This window comes from Sphaerodactylus townsendi, linkage group LG05 (assembly GCF_021028975.2).
Source record: "Sphaerodactylus townsendi isolate TG3544 linkage group LG05, MPM_Stown_v2.3, whole genome shotgun sequence".
Taxonomy (NCBI): Eukaryota; Metazoa; Chordata; class Lepidosauria; order Squamata; family Sphaerodactylidae; genus Sphaerodactylus; species Sphaerodactylus townsendi.
In genome coordinates this window covers 63,595,726-63,611,169 of record NC_059429.1, presented here as the reverse complement: position 1 = coordinate 63,611,169, position 15,444 = coordinate 63,595,726, and the positions used below count along the sequence as shown (strand labels likewise).

General features: G+C 41.3%; 1 protein-coding gene across 7 annotated transcripts in view; it reads right to left on the bottom strand.

Annotated features, from left to right (window-relative positions):
- DAB1 (DAB adaptor protein 1) overlaps positions 1 to 15,444 on the bottom strand; it is an 833,814-nt gene that overhangs the window by 432,228 nt on the left and 386,142 nt on the right. The window lies entirely within an intron of this gene.

Below are 15,444 nucleotides of genomic sequence, written 5' to 3'. Positions count from 1 at the left end.
TGGCAGAGCTCAAACTGCAGACTAGTGGTGTTCATTGAAGTCTGAAACCACCAGTTATACAAGACTGCTGCAGTTCAGAATACAATAGATGACAATAATTTCATCTTCATTCACGTACTGCAGGTCGAAAATGTAACAACAGCACACATGGCTAAGGCTCCATGGCTGCAAACAGCAGCAGTCAAGAGGAAAATGAAACAGGGTATAAAAGCTTAACAGCTGCAGTGCCACAGGCACCTGGCCCTAGAAATATGCTGGGAGAGTGACAGACACACCCACCAGCCTAAGTCATTAGGCACAACATATGGCTGGCTGTTGTTTGTGTTATCATGCTGTGACTGGATAGTTTTCACCATAGGTATGACTAAATTAAGACAGAGAGTCAGTTTGTAGACATGTACCATTATCATGTAGCAAAGAAATATGCATAGTATAAAGGACACATGGCTTTCTTGATCAAAATTATTAAAACAATTCCAGATTTCTGTCTTTCTCCATCATGTTTTGTGCAAACATGGACCTTTCCCATTCTTCTAGGGTTTTTTTTACATTTGCTGAGCCCCTATTCACCGTTAATTTTGATTTAAAAGATTCGTGTTTCGTTATTTCTTTTACAATTGTTTGACAACTGCTTTATAGCTATTTTGACATTGTGGGTTTTTGATGATGTTCAGGTTTTCAGTTACAAATGACATGTGCTTTGTCTTCTATTGTACATACCCAATTATTCTTGTTGTTCAAAATTGCGAGACAATAGTTACCTTCAGTCCCTTTTGGAGAAAGAGCACTGGAATCTTATGTTGTTTGCCTTGTTTACAAATATCAAAGTAGACCCTCTCTCTAAACCTTTGATTCACCACAACATTTCCATGAATAGAATGATTTCAAGACATAGAGCAGGACTTTCTCACCTCACCCAATTGCAGATGTTCAAATTCCCCCATACTTTCCTGAGAGTCCTCCGTCCCCAAGGAGTAGCATTTAGAGTTTGGGGGTGGGGGCTGCAGTGGCAGAAGGGAGGCAAGAAAGTCATGCTCTACATCTAAAATTCCTTCCGTTCATTGGCAGAAATTATTCTATCCACAGGAACGTGCCACTGGATCCAGTACTAAACTTGCTGGTCCTTCATGTACTCTCATACCGCCTGTTCAAAATCTTTTTTTTTAATTGTAGCTAAGGACACTCCAGCTGCCTTGATACAGGCTCAACTTGGCCCTTCTTTGGTAACAGCTTGGAAACATGTTGCTTTAACACATTTTTGGTGTAAGCAGACGGAAGCCCTGTCCTACCATCTCTAAAGGAAATGTTTCACCCTTATCCAGAATGACAGCACTGGGATCACTGGGAGTGAATCTCTTGGGGCGAACAGTGCAGTGTCCCAATTCTTAGGGTGTGTTACTGAGCAAGCCCTCAGTAACTGCATCAAAGACCCAATCTCTCTTTCCACCAGACCGTTAGAGCTCTGATAGTTGGCCATAGCAGGACTGTGTTGAATTTCAGCCAATTCAAAGAACTTTGCCATCAGTTTTGATGTGAATGTGATGTTTTGATGTGAATGTACCTCCCCTGTCTGAAATTAATGTCCCCAGTAATCCATACACTGAACCAAAGTCAATAATACATTTCACTACACTTTGTGCAGTGACACTTCTGAGACTATATGCCACTGGAAGCATGAACAACCAGAAAAGAATAAATTGTTTTCCTGTGCTTGTGACAGGTAGAGGACCTGCCATGTCTAGTGCAAAGGTTGTGTAATTACTGGGAACAGATGTAAAGCCATCTTTGTGGTGTCTTGAAGGAAACCCACCCTTTCACACACATCACAAGTTTTGCAGAACTGTTGTGTATCCTTGTGAATGCCTAGCCAATAGAAATTCCTCTGCATTTTTGCTAAAGTTTTCTTAATCCCCAAGTGACCCAAAAGTGGGATTTCATGTGCTGTTTTCAAAGCTTCCTGCTTGAATCTTTGTGGGACTACCAGCTGTCTGGTTACTTCATTTATACCCACAGATTCCTTCCTGAAGAATTCTCTGTACAGTAAATCTCCCTCTCACAAAAATCTCACAGAGTTATTACTGGTCAACTCTGCAGGGTGATTGTTACCTTGCCCCTGCAATCAGTGAAGGTAGGACAGTTTCTTTGTTATAGTTTAAACTCATCAGAAATGTGCAAAGGCTTGTCATTCAGAGCATCCACTCTCTCTCCTGACATTTCAGCACCCCTTGCTGGGACAGCTTCTTTGCTAATCCCCTCTGGCTGCCCTAGTGAGTTACAGGCTGTTTCCCCACTCACCGTTTGTTGCACGCTACTCTCGCCAAGTAACGCGGGGTCCAGCAGCACTCACCACTACAGGGGCGGCGACAACGCAGCCGCCCCGACTCTGCTGCTCTTGTGCTCTCTCAGTGCGCATCATTTCTGGCACTGTTCGGAACAGTGCCTTTTGGATGACCCCGCACAGAGTGCAGGGCAGTGGGGAAGCCCGGGTGGTTACCCCGGTTTTCCATTTTCCCACCGCTTGGTGACGTGGACCCTCCCTTCCAATCAGGGCATGGCGGGGCATGCGCGATGCACGCGCAGCTGGTTTAATTTTTTATTTTTAACACAAGGGATCCACATCTGCATGCCATTTTTAGTGCACATAAGCATAGATGTGTCCACAAATAGTCGTGGATTCGTCGGGACATTTATTTGTCCAGTTGAAATTTTTTTTAAAATTACCACCGCAGCACAACGCAGTAGCCAATCAGGACACCCCCTGAGTGGATCGTGGGGTGTCCTGCCTGGCTGCTGCTGCGCTCATTGGACGAAGGGGGAACATGACCCTGCATTAAACAGGTCCTGGAGCAAACAAAACCAGTGAGTATCGACGTCATTTTAAAAGTGGGGAAACGACCACAGGCAACCGGAGGAGTTAACTCCTTAGCCTCCCCCAGTTCACACAACTTCTCATACTCCACAGATTGCAACAGCTGAGGGTATCATTATTATTCCTCACATTGTGGCAATGCTGGATCCTCACTTTCTTTTTGAATTACTGTTACATGAGCTTCTTTCTCTTTACTTATTTCATTTATGATTTTTGTATTGGCAAAATTACATTATCTTCCAGGCATTTGTAATACATTGCTGTAAGTTCATCTAGGTACTGTTCTTTGTCTTTTTTTTCAGTCCCTATCTAGCTTATGATAATTTTTGAATTGTCATGGTTTGATTCAATATATCCCTATGTTCAGATGTGAACTTATCTATCTATTCCTTTTATATACATCTCAATTCCATCTTCTGTTCCAAGATCTTTTCTGTATAAGTCCAAAAAGAAAGAGAAACTGTTCCTATATCTCCTTTTCTTACATGTGTAACTCTATCTCCCTTCTTCACTACTGTAACTGTTCTTCTTTCAGTTTCTTTTCTTAGATAATATGCCAGATATCTTCCAGGTTTGTTGGCATGCTCAAAATGTCTCTGTTTTAGAAATTTTACTCTGGAAGTGGTAAGACCCCTGTGGCAGCATAGATACCACTCAATGTATTATAAATTACATCTATGCCACTGCCAGTGCAGAGGTACTTACATTGTTGCCAGGGAGTTGTGCAACTACATGACAACTAAGCTTCAGTGCTAGCACTCTGGGGTGGATTCCACATGGGCCAAAAACAGCTGTGTGAAAATGGTGTAAAATGGTTTAAAACGGTGTGAAAAGGTTTACACCGTTTTCACACTGCTGTTTTTGGCCCATGTGGAATCCTCTGCACCAGTGTAGATGCCTCTCAATGAGGCATAAGTGGCATATATACTACTGCAGGGGTACCTATGCTGCTGCCAGAGAGTCGTGCTGCTACATGACATCTTGGCACTCTGTAGGAGCCTGCACTACTCTGATGGGGGTGTTCCCGAGGGTGGAGCTGACCTTAATTGACTTTCTGAGTCCTTTAAGCCTGGAAAACCTCCACCCTACCTTTTGCTTGCACTATCAAAAAGGGCTGTATAGGGGCTTCTTGCTGCCCTCAGAGGAAGTTCCTTGTCTTCTTGCTTGCGGCCACTGCTCAACTACTCCCCCTCTCAGGATTGGGTTGTTAGTTTCTTTTGTATTTCTTCAGTTTCAAGCAAAGTTTTTTATCAAGGTAGTTTTTGTGCTATTCTTCTAATATATCCAATATTTTCTTGGTTTGTTTGCAGCTATAGCTAGTAACTTCCCTCTCATATAACTTTACTGGTTTCTCAAATTGTTGCTATAGGGATATCAGCTGCATTTTTATTTAAAAATTCTCCTATGTCCTTTCTACATTTCTTTACTGTTTCTTCTTGTAGTAAATGATTATCAATTAACCTTCATTACTTCCTCGTTTTTCTATTCACCGGTGTTGCCCAAATTCTTATCATTTAAAATTTGTTCATTTTTTAAAATATCAATTTTTTTGAATACATAGTACATTTTGTGTGTTTTTTTTACTTTAAATGTTCTTGTTCACTCCAAGGAGAAATTTAGGCCGTTTATGTTGATCAATATAATTTTGTCAATTTTATTTAAATGTTGCAGCTTGGTCTAATTTATCTTCTTTATCTGATGCTCCTTTATTTTGCTTTCCTCTTTTTGATTTTGGTGAGTTTTCTTTTGAGTTAGGTGGAAATTTTCTATCAAATTATCTTCCAGATCCTTTGGGCATGTCCTCAGCTAATAATTGTTCTGCAAGTTGTTTTGCTTGTTCTACTGTGGTGATTACTTTTTTAGCCTTAGGTAATGCAACTTCCAGAGCAAATGGAATCTTCCAGCAATACCTTATTTCTTCCCATTGTAGAATTTGTTTTAAGAAATCAAAATCCCCCTTTTTTCAGTGGACTGGTAGGCAAGTCATGGAAGATCTGTACTTCTTGACTTCTAAGATCAGTAGTTCTTCAACTGTTGAAGTTTCTGGAGATTTATTAAGACTACCAGTTGGAATATGTCTGAACTAGTTCATTTTTCATTATGCCTGAAAGCACCATGAATAGTTTGTACGTCTGTATGTCATCCTCCATCATAGTATTTCATTCCTGAGCTTCTCAGAATCAATACTGATATTTCAGCAATTAGGGGCTGATTTCACATCAAAATCATTTATATTTGTTTGAACAAATATCACACCATGTTTCTCTTCTATTTAAAAAATCCAATTGTGCTGCAAAGAACATTTCATTTTTTCCTCCTCTCCACTTGAATATGCGTACACGGGTATTCTTTTGTAGCACAAAATTTATTTTATTTTTATTTCTGTCTATAGAAATTCACAGATATCTGTGTACATATATGTCATTATAAAGAACACCAAGCAAGCAAACAAAAAACACCATAACCCCCCTCCCTACAAAATACCCAAACCAAATCTCAACTCTATGAGTGTTTACATAATGCATTCAGCAGGCATTATGTTGAAGAAGGAGATGCATATGTTGGATGCGTTGGAAGTGGACTTTGCGCCATCTCTTAACCTAAGATTCCAGAGGGGGACTTCACTAGAGATTCAAAGAAAAAGAGGGGCGAAGGCACTGGATATCCTTTCTCGACTGCTCTGACATGACCCCTTTGATGCATAAATTGCTACTCTTAGGGAAACTTCCTTCCTTCCTGCTTTTTCTCACACCTCCACTCAAATGTTCCCTTCTCTTTCTTTAAACCATGAAGGCAGGACGCAGGTTCCAGTAACTCCCTGTATCCTGGTTGGTTAGATTAGATAAGGAAACTATATTTATATTAATTTGAATAGGTTAAAAGTTGTGAGTAATTTTGTACCTGGCATGTACAGAGATTAGATGGGCTTTGCTCTACATAGTAAAGCTTTGTGTACTCTGTTAAATTACAAATTCAGAGTCTATATGGTTACAGGATGCTAGTGCAAGGGATAATCCCTCAGGTTCTCCTGCACAAGTACCCTTAAAACATACATTGTCCATTCATTTTTTGTTTGTGATAGAAAATATCATAAAGAAATAATGCTGGATGAGTAGCCATGTTCGTCTGTAGCACCAAATAAAACAGGAATCCAGCAGTACCTAAGAGACTAATAGAATTTATTCCAACATAAACTTTCATGAATCAAATCATCAGATGAAAAGGAACAACTGAAATCTGATTCACAAAAGCTAAAGCTGGAATAAATTCTATAAGCATCTAAGGTGTCATGGGGATCATATCGTATTCTGGAGAAGTTTGCCTTCGATCATTTTCTATGTAATGGTACCTATCACATTCATGACATCCAGAAAACAGAAACTAAACCGCCTAAAATATCAATCACTAAAAGACTTCAACAAACAACCTTTGTGCATTTAAGAGCTATCTGGCTGCTGAGAGTCACGTGGACATGCTTGTGGGCTACAACCTTATCAAAAGAATTGACTTGATAGCTGACAGAAATGAGATCTTCCTTTCTGAGTTGCTTGGAGACAAAGAAAAATAGGCAACATATATCAGTGCCAAGAACCTAAACAAAGGGGTTTGTTCAAAGAATCTTTGTTCCTATAAAGCCTTTTCAAAACCAATACATACCTTTATACTTGTTTCTTTTTTATCATTCTTATCACCATTCAGGTATGACATGAATATCACCTACAGTGAGGGAGAGCTGCAGTTCTTTTTATCTAGATTTTCTACATACTCATCCTACACACATTACCAGATTTTAGCAGGCGTTAGTTTAACCATTGGCTGCTTTCTGCAATTTATTACATAGCAGAAACTGGTGCCTCTGAAGCATACTAATCAACATGGATATCTGTACATCTTATTATGACCTATGTCCCCTATCTGCAGAAAATTACAGTTCCATCCAAAGGGCCAGACACAGCATGGCAACCACTCTGCCCTGTCATTCTCAAGGGGGCTTTTCGGCAGCACAGGAGGCAAAGAACACAAAAAAGGCAAAGAACACACAAAAAAAACCCCTCTCCCTGCCACGGGAAAGCCCCAATTGAGTTTAATGGACATACACCACTGGCTGCCGGCATACCAGAGTCAATGGCTGGGTGAAAGCTGACTAGTGTTGGTTCCTCCCCTGGACATGCTCCAAACCACCCCTGCTATGGTGGGGGTGGGGACACTGGAATGCTGGTGCAGCATTCTGTGCCATGTTCAACCACTGTGGAGGTCAAGTGCTCCAGGGAGGGCAAACTCACTGGCATGACCTCAGGCCACCTTCAGCAGTAGATTCCCCTCCCAAATTTAGATGGGACTGTTAAATATCTAGACTGTTAAATATGCCACATTCATCCCAAACAAATGTTTATGCAGGCTTGGAGGGTTCTGTAGGTCTGCAGAAAAGTTAAAAAACCCCACAGGAGGGCTGGACTCCCTACCAAAATAAAAAAGACAATGCAGACAATGCATTCAGACTATGCACTCACTTTTGAGGGGCTGTGGCTAGGGTTTCTTTGGTGGTCCCAGGAAGACACCAGGAGCTGCTCTGTGCCTGGTATTGGCAGCCAAGGACATGAGGGGAGGCTCTGTGCCTGGCTGCCACACAGAACTGCTTAGGCTTGTAGAGAAAAAAAGAGTGGGACAAAGAAGGGAGATTGGCTATGGGGGAAAGAAAGAAGAGGAAATTGCCTTAAGAGAGACAGAAAGAGAAAGAAGGGAGATTGACTGGAGGGGGGGGGGAGAAAGAAAGAAGGAGGAATTGGCTTGTGGGAGAGAGAAAGAAGGGGGAATTGGCTTGGAAGAGACAGAAAAAGAAAAGGGAAAGAATTGCTTGGGGAGATACAGAAAGACAGAAAAAAGGGAGGAGTAACAGTAGCAGGATGGTGGAAGGGTTGAGAAATGACAATAGTCATTTAATGTTAAATTTAAATCCTGATTTTAAACTGGTAATAGGTTAAGGGCTATGTTATATGATTGCTGTCTGAATAACAGCCATGTTGTGAGCCACCTCGAGCCCTTCTGGGATGAGGTGGCCTATAAGTCAAATAATAAATAAATAAAACTGCTATGGGGAAAAGGCAGAAACAAAGGGAAAGGGAATGCAGTGGTGAGAAGGGGAAGCAATGGTGGGTTGAATGAGAGGGCAGCCCCCACAAGTTCCTTCAAGGTTCCCACTTGTTGTCACTATTTCTACCTTTTCTCCATTTTAGACTTCATGACAGAAATTCAGAGTGGTATGACTCTTATGAAACTACCTTCACATTAAAAAATGCCCTGACCTGACTAGCCCAGACTAGCCTGATCTCATGAGATCTCAGAAGCTAAGAAGGGTTGACCATGGTTAGTACTTGGATGATAGACCACCAAGGAATGCAGAGGAAGGCAGTGGCAAACAACCTCTGAATACCTCTTGTCTTGACACCCCTATAATTTGACATCATTTTTCACCACTACAAACAAATAGGCAGTATTTGATTAAATGTACAGGTTTGCCATGAAAGAAAACAAACATATAAAGTTTTACAAAATTTCACTGCACTGAGGTATAAGCAAAAATACACTGTTAGGCAAACAAATCCACACTAGTGGGTGTGTGAAGGCTAGAGGAAGTTTCCATTTGCAAAGTTTCCTATCTTTTTTTATATAGATATATAAACCTAACTATCAGAATGGGAATCATTAGCAACAACTCAACACAATCTTTTAAAAAGCTGCCAACTGGTGTGGAAAATATATACGCAGTCACTTTTCTTTTTTCTTGTGCAGGAAATAATTTAGCACAGCCACGAATTATAGTCTGTTACTGATCTCAGGTGTATTGTTTTGAGGAATATGGTTCCTTTTACTAGACCATCAATGCCATCCTAAGCAGAGTCAAACCATTCTAAGCCCATTGAAATCAATGGGCGTAGAAAAGTGCCACTCTACTTAACACTGCACTGCATATTACTTATTTAAAGCCTTCTGCTTTGGAAAGAGTGCTTAATTGCTGGCTTCCTTCCTAAGATCTGCAACTCAACATGTCTCATTGTACAGCCAGAAATGCCTTTCCCCCTCATTTTGAGATCTCAGTGTGAGCTTTAATAGATGTAATGATGCCTAGAGGTATCTGCTGCCTCCTGTTCCAATAAGACTACATGGACATGACGTATGGGCCACAACAGTACCTCTCGTAAATTATGTAGCATCACTAATCCAACTTTAAGATGGATTCAGTTTTGGAAACAGAGCAGTAAATCTGAAACCCACAAACTATTATTCCTAAACCGTTTCATTGACCTTGGGGAGAGAAGCATAATTTCTCACGTTGGTTGATATAGTCAGAAGTAAGCTTAAAAAATGAACTCTGCAAAGTTCTGGCTTCTTTAGACTAAAAAGAATGATATGTGTTTGAAGCGTTAAAAAAATCATTGTTCTTTCCACTCTTTTTTTACCCTCTATAGGAGATTTTGCCAGAGCAAGAACAAATAGGAACTTTCATGAGTATATCAGTAGGATGCTGAAGTTCGTCCCACATAATAATGATTGTCATTACTGTGTGTCATCACTGCAAATAAAAAGCCTCAAAACTTTACTCCCTGTAGTGGTTAGTTTTTAAACCTGGTTTTCACATTGAAGAGTTCCACTGAATATATCAAAAGCCTCTACTGAAGTAGCTTACATCTGAAATTACACTACCTGGATTTTTACTTTCAAATAAGAAATCACTATTTTTTTGAGCCTTAAAACAACTTTTGATTCAAAGCCCTTAGCCACTACCTACAGATTCTTCCTGCGATGTTAAAAACAATTGTGGCTACTTTGGAGGGTAGGGGCTTTAGTGAACTATACCCTGCAAAGGCCCCTTGCCTCCCCAAACCCTCTCCATCCCAAGTTCCAGTCTTAAAACTCCAGTAATGTCTCAACCTAGCATTAGCAACTCCAGGCCCAAACGCAATCAGCAAGGAGAAACAAAGTCTGGAGAGGGTAGTCTAATGTTTACCTCCACATCAAACTTGCTCGTTTCATCCCAGATTTATTTCCATTGGGCAATTCCAAATTGCTACATTTTATAATTTTGAAATTGAGGCTATATATTAACTTCATTGTTTCAGGACATTAAGTGACATTAATGACACAGAGTCTAACCATGTGATGATAAATTCCAGTGCACTGCATGGCACAATTATACTGGGTTACAATCAGTATCTTACAATCCGGATCTATTTTATTCCGGTTTCTCCTTCACATGGCTGCCCGTTTCTGTGAAGGAATCGAGTGAAGACTGGGAGGAAATACTCCAGTTTGTTTTGTACAAGCCCAGGTCTTTTGTATTTACACCGCAAGCGTATCTACGCATGCGCAAACATCCCCGGTGCCCCATGCTCTGATTGACAGTTGTTTTGGGGTGGCAGTGGGGGAAAATGAAGAGCCTCCCTTTTACCAGTTCTGGATAGGGTCTGGCATAGGCTTCAACATGGCAAGTGGCAGCAAAAAACAATGGGGCACAGTATCAGACCACATTCCCACTCACATTCTCATATTTTTTTGTGGGAAACGAGAAATATGCCCCGCCCCCCCCATGATATGGCCACTAACATTCAGCTCAAAGTGCACATCTCCCTAGCTATGCCCTTTGAGCAACCAGTACATGTACAGAAAAGAAAACAGGGACATTTTTGAACTCCACTCCTGATTAACCCAGGCGAAATGGCATCCAGTTGATACCATGAGCAGAAAATGTGCTTGGGGGAATGTTTCGGGAAGGGTGAGCTGCAGTGGTTGGTGGCTCAGCAGAGCTGAAAACTGACATGACGTCAGATGGGGAGATCGGGGTGGTGGATGGCAGGGCGGGAAGATCAGGCAACTGGGTGGGGAAAATAAACTGGTTCTGCAAACTGGTGTTTGCAGGTTCGATGCAGAATTTTTGAAAAGAATCACCAAATTGGCAATTTTTGAAAATCCTGAGATAAGGAAAATATCGTAGGACAAGCCCGTTTTAGGACTGGGAACTGTGCAAACTTTTTGGCCAAACTGGGATATTTCCCTTGCTCAACCCGGGATATTTGGCCCATGCAGAAATGACCATCTCCTTGCATTATCATCAGTGGGCTGCTGAACAATGGAGTCTCCATCTGGAGTTGCCGGCACAGATTGCTAGAGAGTCTATGTTACATTGAGTTCCTTTATGCACTCAGATCAGCACAGGATTGCCAGAAATCTGTACTTGTGTTGGATCAGCTTAGACGACCACTTTTCCAGAGTGCAACTAGCACACAGTTATTAACCAAACATCTGATATATAAAAATGGTTGTGTACATTTGACCTGAGGATTCCCAGGATCTTTAAATACAATATATTTTGTAAATAATATCCTGTCAAAACAGTTTCTATGGCTAGTTACAGTCATGAAAACAGATAAGACGACACATAGGAGCTACTGAAGTTAAAATAAAATTATATACAGATGGTACGCAAACTGGATTAACAGGGCATCTCCACTGACCTATATTAAAGATTCTAGAGCCTGCTATCCTGACCCAGTAGTTTGGGAGGATGAAATTCTGTATTTCTTAAGCATGTGAAAGGCAAGGCAACCTCTTAGACTTCTGTGGGCTCTTCCCCTCCATGTGTCTTTTCATGTAGGTTAAAGGAACTAGCAGCAATGAATAATTAGTTGTAAGAAGGAAGATGCCATATTCTTTAATTTGCATTTTGTCACCCCTGTGAGCCACTTCTAGTCCTATAAACAAAGGAACAAATAGATACCGTATATACTCGTGTATAAGTCGACCCGCATATAAGTCGAGGCACTTAATTTTACCTGGGAAAACTGGGAAAACTTATTGACTCGTGTATAAGTCGGGGGTGGGAAATGCAGCAGCTGCTGGTAAATTTCAAAAATAAAAATAGATACCAATAAAATTATATCAATTGAGGCATCAGTAGGTTAAATGTTTTTGAATATTTATTTCAAAGAAAAACAGTAAACTGGCTCTGTAAGTGGAAAAGAGGGTCAACAAGAACAATATGGTCTCAACAGTAACTTTAAAAGTACAAAAACCTTAGCTCAATCAGCAACCAAGCTAAAACACAGGAGTTAAAATCCTTCAAAACTGGATTCCTCATCATCATCTGTATGTCCAAATGTAACCCAACTTAGATTTTAAGAGGGATATTATCAGAAATGGAAAATCTACTATTAGCTTCCATTGTAAACAATGGGGGATGGGGCACCCTTTTGGGGATCAGTAACTTTGGTTCCCCTGACCCAAACTTCACCAAATCTGGCTGGTATCATAAAGAGACTCTCCTGATGAGACCAGTCAGGTTTGGTGAAGTTTGGTTGAGAGGGTCCAAAGTTATAGACCCTCAAAAAGGTAGCCTCATCTACTAATAGCTCCCATTGAAAACAATGGGGAATGGGGCACCTCCTTTGGGGGTCCATAACTTTGGACCCCCTGAACCAAACATTACCAAACTTGGCTGGTATCATCAGGAGTATCTTCTGAGGGTACCCTGACATTTTGGTGTCGCTAGCATAAAAACTGCGCCCCCTGATGGCCGGCAAAGTAAAAACACACAAAAAAATTTAATGACCCGCATATAAATCGAGGGGAGCTTTTTCAGCATTAAAAATGTGCTGAAAAATTCGACTTATACATGAGTATATACGGTAAGTCTTTTTTCCATCCACACACCTTACCCCAGGTCAGGTCAGATTACGATTAATAGCTATGCTCTTCCTGTTCCATCCCTCACTTTCATTTTTTCTGATCACCTGTTTGCCTGTCTTATAATACTAAGCATAGAAAGTGCATAATGCTTTCTCATTGACAGGAGCTTCTTACCTTTTCTTCATGCTATCAGTTCCAACCTAAAAACAAGTTATCATTCAAACAGGACAAAAACAATGCCTGGCGTTCATTCATAAAATTCAAACTGCAGGATTGTACAAATGCTGTTTCCTCCTGCAAAGAAGAAAGTAGCCCTGTTAACCTATGCACTAGTGTAGCAAGGTGGGGCACAAGGAGGCTAGAGCCCCGGATGTCACTTCCTGGGGAGCGCATGGCTGCATCCCCCTAGTAATTGTGCCCCAGCCCCAAGGAGTTTGGGGCAGGGACACAGGTAAACAGCAGCCAGTGGAGCTGGCAACTCCCAAATTCAACATGGAGCTGCCCTGCCTGATCTGCACATGGAGTTCAGAGCAGCACAGCCTGTTTGCTGTTGGTCTCAGCTGGCCCCAAGCCTCGCTGAGGCCAGCAGCAAACTGAGCACCGAGAGCTGACCAGCTCTAGTTTTATACTGTTGGCTCTGCCCCCAAATTCCTCCTGACCAGATGTGGAGCTCTGGGGAGGGGGGGATGAAGCCAACAGTAAAAAACTAGAGCCGGTCAGCTCCTGGTGCTCAGTTAGCTGCTGGCCTCAGTGAGGTTTGGGGACAGCTTTAAACTGCAGGTTTCCAGTCTGCAGTTTAAAGCTAGACCCAGCCAGCTGAGGCCAGTAGCAAACGAGCCATGCTGCTTTGAACTCCATTTGAAGATTGGGACAGAGCAGCTGGTTCTGCACTTGAACTCCATGTGGAGTTTGGAGGCAGGGCCAGTCAGGCTGTCCAAGGGTGCACAGCTGGGGAGAGCGTACAGCACCCAGGGTGAGCCCCAGATGCCTTGACCATATGTTCCCATGAAGATATGTACATTCTGTATGTAAATGTATAATCTGTTTGTAAGAAAGAGCCAGCATGCATTAATTTTTCAGATAAAATTAGAGACTAGTACCTGGATAAATGTGGGTTTTAAATAACAGGTTGAGCTGTATATGCACTGAACATAATATGAGAATTACTCTGCACATATAGAGAAAACCTAGGTTAAACTGTACACGGACTGCACCTGCATTCACTGTAATTTTTATCAGCAAACTGAAAAGTGTTATGGAAAGTGTAATGGAAACTTTTTCACCATTCAAAAGCATTCATTCTTCTAGCCATGTGGCAAATAGCCTTCCTATCCAATGCCTAGGCTTTTATTGCTATATTTCCTGTGATATAAACAGGAAGCTAAAATCCTGCAACGATTCATTACTTCAGGTCTGCAGCCCCACATATTTATCCACTCCAGTTCATTTTCCCAGACCCATTTATCCCTCTTCCAGCCCTCCTCCCCAGGCAGTTCAGATTGCCATCTCATTAAAACAATTTCTTTGTAATCCACTCAGCTTTCCAGTTCTGTCCCCATTTCCTCTCTGCTTCTTGCTTCCATTTGTCTCAGCTTCCTCCTTCGGATTATACTACTTATTCTACATCTGGTGATGCTACTCAAATACAATGGAAGATCTTTATCTTAGAGGTAGAAATAATAAGCTCCTCCATCAGAATTTTTCCTCTGCCTTTCCACGCTGATGAAATTTCAGCTCCCTGGCTAGCTTTAGTGGAATCTTGGCTCTCTTATTTCCCATTCGCCTTTGTCAGTGAAATATAACAAGCCTTTGCCAATTAAAAGATCCTTTCTACTCTAATCACAATTTCTCTCCACATTTGGAAGTTACATTCTGTTGCTCCACTGTATTACCGATATTTGTATAATGCTTATATATTCCCTAGCCAAAGTAAATCATACTCATGGACATATTTTTTTAGACTTACTGACAGGCAAAAAAAGTGCTATAGTGCAGTAAGCATCCGTTTCCTGTGGTTCTTCACCCCATTTAGAAAACCAGGACTGGCAAAATCCAAAGAGCAATGCATCTTTCCTGAGCAACTACTTCGGATGCAATTAAATATCAGCTTCAACATTCAGGCTCCCAAGGCCAGCCTACATAAATTACACTTCATACAACAAAACTGCTTCTGTAAATTTCTGATGGTAGGAATTACATGGCTGCATGTTTTGCTATGACAGTAAAACCCTAGAATGAAATGCAACCACAGCAGCAAAAGTGGTTGGGATCTAGCCTTTCCCTTGACATATTAGCTTTCCATGTACAAAAATACCTGCAGTATGAAATAGAACAGGATAACTGCCTTCAAACTCAAGCATGGTCTATCAGAAGTCTATACGTGTCAAAAATAACCTAAACCAATACAAAATGAAGACACTATAAAAGTCTTGCTAATGGAGAACATCTCCATCACTAGAAGGGTGGACTGTATGGCATTGAACCCCACTGAGGTCCTTGTCCTCCCCAGACTCTGCCCCCAAATCTCCAGGCATTTCCAACTCTGTTCCCCAACTAGTACATGTCTGACATCGTGTGACTAGTACAAAATTTCAGGCCAGCCTTGCTTCCTAGCAACTCTATCGTGCACACTGAAACAGTGTGGAGTAAGCCATAAATGCCATAAATGAAGCACATGCATGAAGTAAGCAAATAAATAAATGCTGCACAACAGGGAACCAACTCAAGACCTTATTATAGTTCCTAAACACACGTTGCTCCCATATCTTTGCTCTGGGGAAGCAGAACACATGAGAAAGGTAAGGAAGCAATATTCTACAGTGGATCACAGTTGCTACCAGGTATTCAATAAAGAAAGATTGCGCAGCTCAGGTGGCATAAATTACAGCCTCATA